We start from the raw sequence: 13996 nt of genomic DNA on the forward strand, positions 1-13996 counted from the left end.
ACTCATTAGTTAGGCCTGGGCTGTATCATTGTTCAGAAATCATATACAATTTTTAATCAAGCAATGACTTATATTCCTCATTTTTTTCTAAAGATTTATTTAAAAATATAATTCAAGATACAATTTTCACCTTTCTACCCCTCCTTTAAACTATAAAAAGATTTCTAAGGAGACAAAAAGACAAAAAAATGACAAGAGAATGCTTATTCCTATGACTGAGTAATGAAAGCACTTCATTTTCTATAGTAGAGAGGGGAAATACATGTGCAGTTTACAAGAACTTGAGTAGAACTTGTATGTGAGGCTTAACGTGCTATTTGCCTCACTTTAAATGCAAAGCAATATAGACCACATTTGGTAAGCCAGAGGTTTGACAGAAAACTGACAAATAATAAAAAGCAATGCAAGTGCTTGGGCTCCATGAAGACAAGTCAAAGCCATAGTTTAAGCCAAACCTTGGAAGGCAGCAGGTACCCTTTTAGAGCAATAAACACTGATATGACATATAAACATGCGTGAATTCACAGACTTCTGTATTCCTGTGCTCACTGGGTTTGAGCATTTTGCAGGAGCTCCTCAGCACCCCACTGAAGTGCAGCCTTGGTAGCAGCGATGCAGCTGTCAAATGCAGGAGTTTGATGATGCCTGCAATTCTGTGCTAAATGCCATGAGAACATGTGCTAATGTTTACGGTTGTGGACTCCTTTCTTAAAACAATTAGGAAAATAAAATGTTGGAAAAAATAGGTAGAAAACCGATTCATTATTACTGTAAAAATTGTAGCTTTCCCCATAAAAATCATATAAGATCAGTTACTTTTCCCTTCCCTATAAAATTGTGTTACAGGCCAGTATTCATTAAATGCACAAATGAATTCTCAAACTAGAATTTATTCTCAAAGACAAGCACAAGATGTTTTTTATCCAACAGCATGAGGCAAATGGAGCTCTGGTAGATTGATGGAGTCTCAGCAAAGGAGTAGATGTGTGCAGTTCTCTCATTTGTCTCAGTTGATACTGTGCTGTTGAGCTATAATTAAGCTTTTTATCCAATTTGAGTCAACCAGGATCATAGAATCACAGAATGCTCTGGGTTGGAAAGGGCCTTAAAGACAGTTTAGTCCCAACCCCCCTGCCATGGGCAGGGACACCTTCCACTAGAGCAAGTTGCTCACATTTCCATCCAATTGTATATGGGAGGAAAAGAGATCACCAAGGTAGTAATCTCTGAACTGAATGGGAAACACTTGAAAAGGTGATAACTTAGGATAGAAAGATGGATACATCATGATCCTGAGTCCTGATAGGGTCCAAAAGCTCATGACAATGCACAAGCAAAATTAAGTTTAGGGCATCTGAGGAATGAGACCAGAAGAGCAAGAACAACGGTATCCTGAAAATTTAGGAAAACTAGGATAAAAACAATTCCCAGTGATTATTCAAAAATTTAGGGGGAGAATTGAGATGTCAGATGTGAAAATACTCTTATGAAATGAAGCAAGTCTAGAGGAAGGAAGTTTTCAGTGGTGATGAATTAAATCAATACAAAGGTTTCAGGTCATCTGCAGAACTACAGACTAGAGCATCAAGCCAAAAAAGAAGTGCTAGAATGTGTCCTAAAGGCAGATTGAGATGGAGTGGATGAAATGGGAAATTAAACAGTATGATCTGAGTACAAACAGAAATACAAAGGAAAGCTTTTTATTTAATCCATCATTTAGAAATGGAAGGAGTGCGCTTTGTTTGTTCTGGAGCAAAGATGGTCAGTAGTCACATGTGAGACAGGCGAAATATCTTGAAATTATTGACTGCAGATGCCTCTCTGTTTATAAAATAAGTTGCCTGTTCTTATATGCACAGTCATACAGCCTGAAGTTCTAACCACTTTCCTACGTTTTTAACATTTTATTGCCAATATTAAAGATTAATATAATGCAACCACAGTGCACTCCAGAATTTTAAAACAAAGGAGTAGTGGTCATATTCTATTGTATTTTATTTTCAATCAATTTCACAGTTTTTTCAGTTTAGCTTGAGTATTCCTTGAAGCTTATTTTAAACTGGAATGACAACGTGGTATACAACTTCTTGATCATCCTACAATGGTGATTCTTGCTTTAGTTGAATTTATCTGAGTAGTTGAATTTAGCTGAGTATATTTTCCCAGCTTTCCCTCAAAGAAACAAAAATGTTTCTGATCTACAGATGATTGACTCAATGAACTGATGAAATCTTACTGGTGGTTTACTTACACAATAACTTTCAAGTGTGATTTTTCTAACAAAGCTTCAAAATACATATGATACTAGTCAATATTTTAAAGGCAAAAGTTATAGGAATAGCCATCGTGATGAATGACATAATGCTCCCGATGAAGGACTCCAGATCCTGACCACTCAGTGCAGCAAACTCCACACTAACATTAGCATGAAACCACTGACTCCATAACCTAGAGGAGAAAGGGTGATTACAACACCAGGAAACGTGCTAGAAACTAGGAAGGGAGTTATAATTTTAATTGCATTATTGCTATTATAATGACTTTTTCTGAACATAAGTACTCTACCTACATTATTATTATTCTTTTTTCTCCCCTGCAATAATTGTATCTCTAGACCATCAGGATTTTGCTAACAGTAAACTGTTGGCTTAAGTTGCATATCTATAAACTGTTCCTATGGTTTTGTCTCTAAAAAGTACTTTGATTGCAGGCACAATATCTTTGCAATGAAGTTTATAAAATTCATGTGGGAAAAGAATTCTCTGAAATTCTTCATATTTACTGGAGGACTATTCAGTAATATTCTGAGTGGAATATTGGACATTGTTTCCATTAAAAGGTATAGGAATAAATAAAGTGTCTAAAGCTCTAATTGATCACTTATACATAAGCCTTCCTGGAGAATTTGCAAATTTCAGGGGTGAATTTGTGGCTACTTGCACTTTCCCATGCTCTTTTTTCCTCACAAAAAGCTGCAGTTTTAGATTGTTATATGATATTGATGTAGCCATCTGCATGACTATTCCAGTGGAGTTTCTGGACATAATTTATTTTGTGTTTGGTTGTCAAATCACATTTTTATACACTTCTGATGCAAAAGCAAAAACTAGCAAACTTATGAACAAAAGGGGATTAATTAATATTTCATTCAGCTCTAGTTACACTTTTTTATCCTAATTTTAAGGTTATTTGTCAAGCTCTCATGCTCAGTAGATGTCTCTTACCAGGTATTTTCAGTGCCATGCTTCTTTTGGTCAAGAGCCTCGGAAGACAACTTCAAATATTTTTATAAAACACTTGGTATTCTTAGGATTTTTCACTTTTGATCTTTTAGATTATAAGGATGTTTGTCAAACTGATTAACACCTTTTTTGAAACATTTTCTGGTTTTTAAAGCTAAATAAAACAACATAAATGAATTTTCCAAAGAAACAGAGGGAAATGGTGCGAGGTAGTATTTGCATTCCGAAGTTTTTGATCTTGCCAGATGAGCAGCATCCCACACAGACAAAAAAGAAAGTGGGCACAATAATTCTACAACTTGCTATGAAAGTTATTTCTTCCAGTGAAAAACAAGGCGAAAAAGGAATGCAGCATTATGTTAATATCTGTACACAGAGACATAGAAGAGGGAGAGGATAAATTGAAGCCAATCACAGGGTAAATGTACCATTTCTGAATGTATGACCATTGCTTTCAGAAGAGGAATACTGGATGCTTTTCAAACTCACCAGAATTTAAAAACAGAAAAATACAATAAGCAATCCATCTTTACCTTGCTTTTATTATGTCAATAGGATATGAATTACCATAAATCTTTAATAAAGAACCTACCAGAGTAAAACTTATGGCTTGCAGTACAGGGACCTCCAAGCCCAGGGAGAGAATGAACAATGTGTTATGTCTGGAAAGCAGTATGGGATTAGTCTAAAGTGGCACACTTTCATTTTTCTTCACCATTTAGGAGACAGAGCAGTACATCTTATATCCTGAACCTGTAGCTAATAGAATGCACTTCTACATATGCACAATTCTACATGTATATGACTTATTCCAGGAAGAAATTTCCTCTTCCTTTAAGACTGTTCCAAGTGGAGTTTTCTTACTGGGCTTGAATCTTCGTGGGTACTTAATATAACAGGTTAACAGATCCTCTTCAGCTGGGCAAATAAAAGATAAAAAACCCTCAGAGATCTGCAAACAATATTTGACAATATTTCCTGAGGAAAGTATGCATTCTCTGGTGTTCTTTTCCTGCCTGCTATATTTCAGGTGTCTGCAGCAGTCAATAAATATTATGTGTCTTAGTGAAAAATTAAGAAAAAGGTCATTTACAGTGATTAATGTTAGCCCCACAAAACAAGAGCAGCTTGCCATTTTACATAACACCCATATCACACAGCTCTATCCCACAAACACTGCAGCTGTTCTGTAGGTTAGTTAAGGCTGATTTAGATATGCACTTAAGCAGTAATCTCTAATTCCTCTCAAATATTTTGATTTAGTCCCTGATCACATATGGATATTATTTTTTTCAAAATAAATTTTTACAGTCTTAAACAGAGACCATACTTTGTGTTTATTTTCTTTTGCATTGAGATGATATATCTGGGTGCCACAATCACAGCTGCTAGAAATCACATAAATATCTGTGTCTCTAATCACCACTTTTTTTTTGCCTCTGCTTAATAGTTTTCTTGATATAAAATTTTCTTTTGTTTTTTTTGTTTTTTTTTTTGGGGGGGGGTTTTTTGGGTTTGTTTTTTTTTTTGGTTTTCTTTTTTCTGATGTGTTGTAAATTTCCTACCCAGGCTCAGACAGTTCAGCAAAGAAATCTGAGTTAGAGAGAAGTATTCAGGACTGCCAAGAAACATGAATGCCACCAGAAGTAAATGGCAAAACTGTTGGGGATGACATTCTTTTGAAAAATAAACTCTGTTTTCATCTTGCCTCCCTAACAAGAACATGCAGAACATCACATAATTTAAGGTTCTCATGTTTGCAGGTGATATTCTGTAAGTGGGCTATGGTAGAAACTACAACTTTGTATGTGAGTTATTTTTATCATGTTTTGGATGCATACAGCATTTTTCTTCTGTATTGTATATAAAGTTATTATGAAAAGAGAAAAAATTAAATATTTCAGCACATCATAACCAAACACAAGTTAATTTATTTTAGACTAATGATTTGTTTACTTTTGCAGTTTACATTCATGAAACCTGATTCTTTTGGAGTGTTTTTCTACAGCTATGTTGATTTTATATATCTACATATGTCATGTAAATAATCAACTACATCTCTTGATCTATACTGCTACTAAAATATCATCATGAAGACAGTAGTTCTGTAAGATATTGAAGTAGAGATTACTAATTTGAATATTTAATGAAATCTGAATTATCAATATTGTCCCCTGATTAACAAATATAAAATAGTGATGTTGATACACTCTTTTTATATTGTGTTAAATGTTCTTGACCTAGTATTTATATTTAAGGAATATTCAAGATAGTGTAAAGGCAGATTTTTATTTTTTTTGCTTAATTTTGACAGGCAGTGGTATCTCCTGGAGTTTGTATCACATTAATCCCATGGGTGTTTCTTTTACCCAAGCATGCTGTAAAAAGGAAAAAAATTACCATGGAACATGGTAATGGGGGCTGGAGCACCTCTCCCAGCAAGACAGAGATGGGGTCATTCAGCCAGGAGAGGAGTCAAAGTTGTTATTGATTTATTCCTTTTGTATATTAAACACAAACTGGTCCAAACATGCATCATGAAAAATATTTTAAAATATATTTTTACTTTTAAAAATTAATTCAGCAATGCACAAATTGCTTCCTTTTCTTCTTTATTCAAATTATCAGAACAGTAATTCACATTGTTTCATTCCTCTGTCAAGAAATGGTCACTTCTACACATCTATGATGAGCTTGTCTGGAATAAGTGCTAAAATCTTCTGAAACATGTACAAGAGTAAAGCATATAAGTGGAAACATGGCCTGAATCTACATATTTTGCTGTATTTAAAATTTAACTATTACTTGAAAACTTGATCCAAAAATTACACTGAAGAAACTTGTTCTCTTGACCACATTTCATCTTGCTTCACGTATTTTAAAATTATTATTATTATTATTATTATTGTTGTTGTTGTTGTTGTTGTTGCTGTTGCTGTTGCTGTTGCTGTTGTTGTTATTACTATTTCTTCTGACTGAATGTAAAATATCCAAAGTCTTATGTTCCCAGATTTAATCTATGCTTATAAGTCGCCGACATCTTTTCATGAAAATAATTTCCTTAGGATTTTTTCCTCCTGAGAGGCTGTGAGGCCTCAGGGACAAAATGTAAACAATGATTATCTGCTGCTGTGGAATGCAACAGGTGGGTCTGTGATTGGTCTCATGTGGATGTTTGGAATTAATGGCCACTCATGGCAGAGCTGGCTCTCTCTCTGTCCAAGCCACAGACCTTTGTTATTATTTCGTTTCTGTTCTTAGCTTAGCTAGCCTTCTGAGATGAAACCTTTTCTTCTATTCTTTTTAGTATAGTTTTAATGTAATATATATCATAGAATAATAAATCAAGCCTTCTGAAATATGGAGTCAAATTCTCGTATCTTCCTTCAACATAAGACCCCTGCGACCACTGTCACACTTATAGAAATTAAATCTCAATCTGTGTGATCAAAGGTTATTTGTACATTTCTAACTAGATTGTGGTCCAACTTATCAAGCTAATGTTTTCCTGTGAAATATAAGATAAGAAACTGTGCCATTGATTCAGTATGTGTTGAAAAAGACAATAACATACTTAGAAGAGAAAGAACCCTGACTGGAATTTTTTCATTATAATTTCTATCTAGATTAGTGTTTCAGATATATGTCACACTTTTCTTTACAGTTCAGGTACAGTTCTGCAAGTCGAACACAGCAGCTTCATATTTCAGTTCATTACTTAAGTCAAACCCCACGGTAACACTACAAAGTAGGTTTCAATTTATTTTATTCAGTTGATTTCACCTGTCTGGGGAATTCTCTTTGGAATTTAAAACAAGCCCAGAGGTCTGTCTTACTGAAAGATAATAACAAAAAGAGAAAAAGCAGAAAGTTCATGTGCTGAGCAACATTCATCATTTACCCTTTCAGCATATAACAATATAGTAAAGGAATACAATAAACTGTTTCCAACTTGCAGCAGAGATTTGATAAAATTTTAGAGAAATATGATATTGCTATTTCAGTCTTCTTAAGTTGCTAACATTTTCTATGGCTTAATTCTTTTTGACAAATGCAAGGCAGAAACTCTCCATTAAATGGGAGAGTAGTCAGAGGCGCTATTTTAACAGTTAAAAGAGTTTTCTGATCTCACAGGATGTTAAAACCATGTCCTAAGAGAAATTTCCTTGACTTATCTATCTTTTCTGGTCATTTTACCATCTCATAGAGACCTCTGGCAATTGCAGCAACTGATGCATGAAAAGCTCATACTCAAAATGTCTTTAGTACATTTTGTTTTCTTGGCTTATAATTTACCTCAAAGCAAAGAGAAGCAGCAAGACTAGGACACTCTAGCTCTATAAATCTGTGTGTTGTAGATGAACCAGGTTTCTTGGACCCCCATTTAAAAGCATCTAACACAATGCTCCTAGAGCTTCATTTACTCATTCTGCTTTGAAAAGTAATAGAAAGTTCTGAAAGCATTACCATCCTCTCAAAGCAGCATGAAAAACGTAACACATAATCTTCACATCAATATCTGTAGCACTGAAGTTTCTTCATACACATACTCCAAGAAGGAATATTCATTTTCTGATATTATTTTAGAAAATCTGGATGTAGTACAATTTCTCATTTTAATTCAGTATAAATGTAATAAAAATATTTCTGCTCTTATATTTGTTAAACATCTTTATTAACATTAATGTCAGAGGCCATCCATACAGGTATAGTCACAATTATTTGTATTAAACAAGAGAGCAAAGCTATTTTTTTAGTTTTTAAAAATTTCTTTATAGGTTTGCTTAATATTCTGGACAGCATATCAATGACGCCCCATTCTTTCTGGAACTTATAATTAAAGATATGATGGGAGTTTAGATAGCAACAGCTTAAATAGAAAAACTACTTTAGTTGCAACTGTTTTTTCTCAAAACCAAGAAACAACCAGAGCATTTGAAGTACTAAGTCTATAAAAGAAAAAAATAACAGAAGTTCATAATGTTTTCTCTTTGAAGATAACTAAATTTTCTCCTTGATTAAAAAAAAAAAGTCAGATTGAGATTCTCAGCATTTCTAATTCTTAGTAGGACTGCTGCCCAAAACATGTTTTTGAAAAAAATTTATGGTAATTTATTTCTGTAGTGTTTTGTGAGCAGGAAAGTATATTTTAGAGGTTGCTAAGAGCTAATTAATTTACATATTAGTGGCAATAGCAAAGAACTAAATTATAAATAATTATGTACTTTTCTACCTCTTCATTCTAATATACCTGGATTTTTATTGAAAATAAAGGAACAAAAACCCAGTTGATATAATGTACACTGAATCATGAGTGTTTTCACATACAGTCTTTGAAGCTCATTAACAGAACTGTGACAGCAGAATTATAGTAATGATTTATTGAAACAAAAAAGCTGGGTTTTTACCAGTAGCCAATGGTCTGTTCAATAAAATTAACAAAGTTTTACAGAGCCAAAAGACGGGAAAAATTTCAGGGAGATACCAAAATGTGTCAAAAAGTGACACAATAAAAGTACTTTTACCTGTCAAGTCTCATTAGGAAGGACTATATTTGCTCCATTGTTTTGCATATGGTATGCCATTGGTATCGGGTATTCTCAGCACTCTTAAAATGATAGTAAGTGGTAAAACCTTTCTATACAAAAAACCCTAACCTGGTTCTTGTAGACAGAAGTTTTTAATTTTTTCCTCTGTGAGTGAGAGGTTACCAAGGGTTTTTAACCTTTGAGTGAAATGTCTTGGATATTGGGTTCAGCTTGTAGTGAGTCAAAGATACCAGAAATGTGACCGCGGAAAAAAGACAGGAAAGCATGCAAAAAAGGAAAAGAAGACATAGAGAAAAGATAAAAATCAAGCCCAAAGTTCAGTATGAAACAGACAGGGATTAACAGAGTATTACACTGAAATTATTTTGAATGTATGTGACGATGGGAAATAAGATGGCTTCCTGTTACCTGAGCCCCTCAGAGACTGCAGTCTGAGAGTCGCCCTGTCCAAGAAATTATGACCTCAGGTGTATGAGTTATAAAGACATCATTGGATAAATAAGAACTTACAGTGGTAAATTTCTTATTGCCTTAAGGTTCTTGTACAAAGAAGGAAATTCAGAATTGTACCATTTCTAAAGTGATAATTTTTTACAGACCACACTTTAAATATGTCATTATGTTATTATTGCCAGCATTTGACTCAACAACATGTGCACATTTCTCAGACTAAACTTTTTTATGGTTTCTTTGGCATCTGAGTATGTTTATAAAGAAATGATAAGAGATTATGAACTTTTTAATGAAACAAGAAAATAATTGAAATTTTGTTCATAACACTCATTTTCACTTCAAATGTGCTCATATTTCTGGTAAACACAGGAAAAAAACTGTTTAAAACCAAACATTTCATATTTCTTGAGGTTTTTAAGAAATAAATAATGAAAAACACTCTTGGGACCTTGAACATAATGGAAAAGATGTTATTTTGTTTGGAACACATTAAATAACTGGGGTATTTTTTAACCAACACTTAAAATTATTCATATATATTTTTATATATATATATATATATATATATATATATATATATATATTTTTTTTTTTTTTTTTTTTTTTTTTTTTTTTTTTTGGTTTAGTAATGTGGAGAATGAACAATCTCAGGCAACGGAGCCACTTCTTTACACGGGAAGCTAATCTAAAGGTCACCACTTATGGAAAAGAACTTGTGAAGGTCAAATTCAGTATGAGAGAAGAGTCCAAATACAATGAACCTTAGGCAAATATAAATACTTCTTTGGACATTTATTACAGAATGTTAATAAAATGAGAAGCCAAATACTGAGCAACCTTTGAGGTTAAACTTTAATGGGCACAGGGCATACGGACTTCACTACTCTCAAAAAATTTCTGAGGACCTCATCTTGAATATAACCAAAGTTTTGCTAATTGATTTAAAATTAGAAGGGAATTCAGAATTGACTGAGGTGTCCTAAATGGTGATCTCAACTATTCTGCATTAGGTAGCAGAGTTCACACTTACCAATTCTGTCTGGGGGAGTTTCTATTCCCATAATTATTTGTGGTTAGAAATATGACACCAGTTTTACTCATGTATCACTTAAGCTTAGTCAGAGGAAGAGGAGAGATGTTAGACATTGCCCAAAAGAAAGATGGGATCCTGAGACATGTTTAATTTCTGCTACTAATATATCATTCTCCATAAAGTAGCATTTTTATGTTATTTTTTCCATAGTGTTATCTTTTATAGGGAAAACATTCCACCATAATACTTGTAAAAATCCTAAGGGTTGCTGGATTGTTAAATGACTCTAAAGCCAGATGTAATTGCTAATTAAGAATCTTGTAAACACTGAATTCTCTGGAAGAATTCACTCAAGGGGTTGGTTTCACAAACTCCAAAGCATCAAGTATTCCTTGTAACACAGGCAGCTAACTGCCTAGGAGTAGTACTTGTGCTTTACAGCGATCACCAAGAAGATATCTCAGGTGACACACATTTATTTAATAGACTTTTTTGTCTGAATTTCAGGTAATTCATGCCAGTTTTTAAAATGGCTGTCACTACTTCAGGCATTCACACTAAATTTCAGAACAAGAAAGTACCTAAGAGTTTATTTTATTTTGTGAATATTTGTGTGCGTACACCACATTTTCACTGTTTAATGTTATTATTCCTCTAAAAAGTAGGTCTTTCATCGACAGAAAAAGCTGATTTTTCAGAATTCAAGTTGCTGACAATGACCTGTTGTTTGCAAACATACCTTCTTTTAATAATGCTCATTTCTCTGTGCTTGTTTTTAACAACTAGCATTAGCCAAGATAAGATCTCTAAAGGTTTAATTCAGTTCTTATCTTCCTGAGACTAACTTTATAAAGTCTACCTATAGGCAATTTCTTCTTCATTAGAATGAACTCTTTAATAAAACTAATTTGCTAAATTGAGATTATACCTTATGGTTACTATTTGGATGTAATATTTGCCATAAATACATCAAAATAATTTAACAGAAATTATTTCCGGGAATCAAATCTCTGTCCTGTATCATCAAAACCAGTGAAATCTTGCAATTGTTATGATATGTTATGATATGTTACTCTCCTGTCTGTATTGTATTGTATATGTAGCAGTAATACTGTAGCAGCACAGTGCTTAAACTCCCTGCTCTTCTCTGTTGTGATTTCAGGGCACCTTGGAAATCAGCGGCAGTACATGCAAGGCATGGTAGATTTTCACAAGCATGCAAGGAGGAATTTGCATTAGCTAGCACAAACACCATTACACATTGCTTTTGGGCACACACACCTGTCTTTTCAATGAGAACCGTGTCCAGCCTGACTTGTCACATGCTGAGTTCTGCAAAGATTCAGCTAAGCATAAGGTTTCATTTCGCTGGGAAGAGACATCTACCAGAGACAGAAATGTCCCCTGTAGCAGGCGAGACAGTAGTATATTACCTCTCAGCAAAAATAAAAGCTTAAGTTAATTAAAAATAGGTATGGTGGCCACTCAAAGAGACATGTTACAAGGTGGCAAAGACAGAAATGGTAGCAGCAAGAAAATAATTTACTCAAGATTGTTGGCTGCTGCTAGAATGATAAATACTGCCCTGGTCAATGCAAGTCCAGGGACTGTTTAGTTATAGCTCAGTGCACCAGCTCCTGTGGATGTGGTTAGTGATGGGTCAAGCAGATCATGCTAGCAGCATTTCCCTGCTCCAGAAGCTCAGCTGCCCTAACCACAGACAGTAACTGAATTTTAGGAGTTTTCTATCTTTGCCATATCATATCACTTTTTTCTCACCTTCTTTCATACAGGATGCCAATCTTCTATGTCAGTTAGAGCACAAAGCCTCTGAGTTTGGAGCTAATACATGCCCAGTATATCTGATGGCTGTTGAAGTTTCCCTGTAAAATACTGCATGAATATTTTCCCTGATTTCATTTTCTCTGTTTTTCTTGCCCATCGGCAACTGTGCTGGATGTCAAAATGTTATGCACTACACATCAGAAGAGTATGTCTAACCTTTCCATGAAACGACTTTTGCATAAATAGTCTTCTAGGACAATTCTGTCAGCAACAATATTTGTATGTTTAGCAGATAGCATTAAACCCAACATTGGGACTGACAATTAAATACTTTTAATTTTGAAATCTGCAACAAATTAATGCTATTTGCAAGTGAACTAAAACAAAAGCTTGCCTACAGGAAAAAACTGTAAACTCAAAAACTCTATCACCCTGCTTTAACTGTGGGAGAACTAGATTTATTATTGCAAAGGAACTTTTCAACCTTAGATTAAAACCAGGTTTTTTCCTCTTCTAATACTTACATGAACTGCAAGGGAAGGTTCCTAAGATTTTGAGCTTATCTTTCTTATAGGGCATAAAATACTTTATTCCAATTCCTCTTCCTGCATAAAGTTAGAACACTAACAAACATACTTCCAGTTAGAGCAAAGGCTTGGGCAGTCATAGTTCTAAACTAGTTCACCTTGAGTCTACCTAACCCAACTACCCTTTGTTTGTCTTTGCTTCTTTTCTCTATTTCATTGCCATTTTTTCTTTTTACTCCATGTTTGTGTTCCTCTAAACTGTGTTTCTATTACCCACTCATCTTTTGTCAATTTTATCTATCACTGATGACTCCAGTGCATTTTTTTGCTCTCTTGTAGCATCTGTTCATGTTAGACCTACCACTCTCTATTTTATAGTCCTTCTTTAGCACATTTGCTTTCTTTCATTTTGGAATATTACAATAATGTACTGACCCCCTATATCTACTACAAATCACTAATGAAATATCTTTTTTCTTCATTTTCCTAGCCCTTCTGCTTCCTAATTCACAAAATAATAGTGATAACATTTTATTTTCTTACTCCAGGACACAGTCAAGATCCAAGGTGGGGAAGAGAGGGATAGAGAGAGGGAGGGAGGAGGGGAAGGAGAGTGTCACTTGTTAGTTCTTCTGACATCTCATGGGTGTCAGGTGAAGAAAAGAATAGAAAATGGGTTGTACAGGTAAAAAAAAAATAAAATTAATAAGTCAGAAGCAGTTCCTGGGGAGCTGACAAGCAACCTTTCTGTACATGTTGGCTAGAAGAAGTAATTGCAAGTAGTTTGGGACATCAATTGCTCTTTGACTTTCTTTTGAAGCTTCTTTCAGTTACTGTTGACATTCATCTTGCCATTATAAACCTGAAGCTCTTCTTTGAGGTTAGTAGAAGCAATTCTGAAAACTGATGCTTTTTTCACACAGCTATTGCTCTACTTTTTGCTGCAGCTCTGGCAACTAATGTTCACAGTGGGAAACAGTAGAAGCTATTTCTTTTTTTCTAAACTTATCAGGTATTAGAAATAAACCTGAAGGTGAATCTTCCCACTGGATTAATTTTATTTAAATCTTACTTTATATAGGGGAAAAAAAAAGAAGCATTTACTATACTTTGATCACATAAACCATTTAACTAAATGTTCTTTAGGAAGGAAAAAGTAGAAGCTTTTCATGATGTGAAAATGCACAATAGGTTAGAATTAAAGGACAGGTGGTTCGGCTTATAGGCATTTTGGAACAAAAAAGAAACAAATACTTTTGTCCAATTGCCTGAAATATGCCATGATTTGTGTATGCTGACTGATTTTGTCCAAACATTACTGTATTTGACAGTATATAAAAACAATTCTATATGTACCTGACCTCTCTGAATAGTTAAATGATCAATTGATAGATAGATTGATTGATT

The sequence above is a fragment of the Ammospiza caudacuta genome, chromosome 1, assembly GCF_027887145.1.
Source record: "Ammospiza caudacuta isolate bAmmCau1 chromosome 1, bAmmCau1.pri, whole genome shotgun sequence".
NCBI classification, from domain to species: Eukaryota; Metazoa; Chordata; class Aves; order Passeriformes; family Passerellidae; genus Ammospiza; species Ammospiza caudacuta.